The sequence below is a fragment of the Octopus bimaculoides genome, chromosome 14 (assembly GCF_001194135.2).
Source record: "Octopus bimaculoides isolate UCB-OBI-ISO-001 chromosome 14, ASM119413v2, whole genome shotgun sequence".
NCBI lineage: Eukaryota > Metazoa > Mollusca > Cephalopoda > Octopoda > Octopodidae > Octopus > Octopus bimaculoides.
The window spans coordinates 29,879,737-29,881,684 of NC_068994.1; the positions used below are offsets into that span (position 1 = coordinate 29,879,737).

Below are 1,948 nucleotides of genomic sequence, written 5' to 3' on the forward strand. Positions count from 1 at the left end.
AAGTACTAAGTAACAGTATTTTTGCCTGCATACTGTATCTAAGTAAGTTAATGTGGTTTGTTTTGTATTAGTGGTAAACAGGAAACTAACTTTATTACTGAATCATAAAGCAACAACAACAACAACAATACAGACAAAGAAACTGGTTGACGTGGGTTAGCTGAGGATTGAAGTTCCGTAAAGTGCTGAAGTGTTTCGGTTGAAATTTGTTAAAGAGAGAAAAAAAGGGAGAAAGAGACAGAAAGAAAGGGAGAGAGAGAAAGAGAGAGAGAGTGGAGAAAAATGGCAGGTAAGCTGTGAAATTTATTGAAGTGTATTTTATATTTGTTTGTTTATTGCTTATTCATGGCGCCCACAGAATTTTGCAGGATGTCCAAAACCAGTGGTGAGAAGAGAAAAAAGTAGAAGACGAAACCTTGTCTTTTTAGATGAAGGGACAGAGAGCAGCGCTAGTTTTTATGATACTTTCTGAGTCGGGAGGAAAGGACATTGCTCATGATCTTTACAGGCCCGCTCAGACGAGAGACCTTGGTGTGTTTGAATTGATGCAGAATTGACATGTAGAGGAGAGAAAAATTTCAGTGAGACGATGTTCTGTGGAGGAGAAACTGGGAATAGTGGTTAGTGCAGGATCGGTGTCGTTGCACACACTGAGAGTGTTGAAAGATGGGAAGACGAGTGGGTTTGAGAAGTCTAAATGGACGCAATGTGAGAGCAGCCAGGTCTGAAGAACAGAGATCATAAAAACATAACATATCAGTTTATCCTCAGACTGAAGACCTGGTTCCGATTTTTGCAACAACTAAGTGAACTTCACTAAAGACAGCCGAGTGTCCTGGGTCAGATCAAGAAAATCGTGCTACTGGTACCTTTTAACCAAGTTCTAGCTGTTCCATGGTCGGGTGACCGGCGACTAAGCCGGCTACTTCACCTGGCGCCAGGTGAGGGGAGTGCTGTGGTCACTCTGCAGGACCAAACACAAAACATGTCAAAGGACGAATGAACTTATTGTTAGCCAACGACCATCCACATGAGTGTTGTCTCGTAAAAACATTCTGCACGTGGGTTGGCAAACTGTGCTGATGGTCCCATACCGTAGCCAAGAAAACTCTAATGAAAGACACACGTCCACGAGTGATGTTGCATAGAGTAAGAAAAAAAGACCTTAGGTTTAGCTGGCTGTGTTAAACTGGGCGACGGGTGTAGGTTTATTACTCAATGTAATAGGATATGAACAAAGTAATAAAAAGAGTGAGAGAAATCTAATCGACGTTTCGTTTCTTGATTGAAGCCAATTTATAGTAATATCTTGGACAAAAGTATGGACATAAAACAATCTACATTGCTTTTTACTGTATGACTAGGTATGGCTGTGTGGTTTCAGGTTCAATTTCACTGCGCAGCAACGTCTTTCATCATTGTTTCAAATTAACCAAGGTATTATGAGTAAAATTTGGCTGACAGAAACAGAAAATAATGAAAAGGATCATCCTCCGGTTTAACTTAAACCATCCGATCCTTAGTTGACTTTATCCGATTCCACTCTATTGCAAGCATAGAATCAAGTATTCGGTTGAAGCATAACTTCCTGCTTTTTTCTCACCAATCACAGATGTCCTGAAAAGATCATACATGCTACTCTTTCCTTTATGACTACCACTGAATATAGATTTTAAGAAATTCGTAATAAGTAAGGCATAAAAAAACATGAAATATGTATATTCTATGCATCATTTTTCATGTTCCTTAGTTTCAAATTCAAACTTCTAATCTTCATAGAATATTATTAAGAAAGACCACTGAATATAGATTTTAAGAAATTCGTAATAAGTAAAGCATAAAAAAACATGAAATATGTATATTCTATGCATCATTTTTCATGTTCCTTAGTTTCAAATTCAAACTTCTAATCTTCATAGAATATTATTAAGAAAGACCACTGAATATA

At 37.8% G+C, this 1,948-nt stretch overlaps 1 long non-coding RNA gene across 1 annotated transcript in view; it reads left to right on the top strand.

Annotated features, from left to right (window-relative positions):
- The first annotated feature begins 50 nt into the window (after nt 1-50).
- LOC128249382 (uncharacterized) overlaps nt 51-1,948 on the top strand; it is a 12,296-nt gene continuing 10,398 nt past the window's right edge. Inside the window, exon 1 of the long non-coding RNA XR_008265488.1 lies at nt 51-289. This is a non-coding gene — a long non-coding RNA (uncharacterized LOC128249382). The remainder of the gene's footprint in view (nt 290-1,948) is intronic.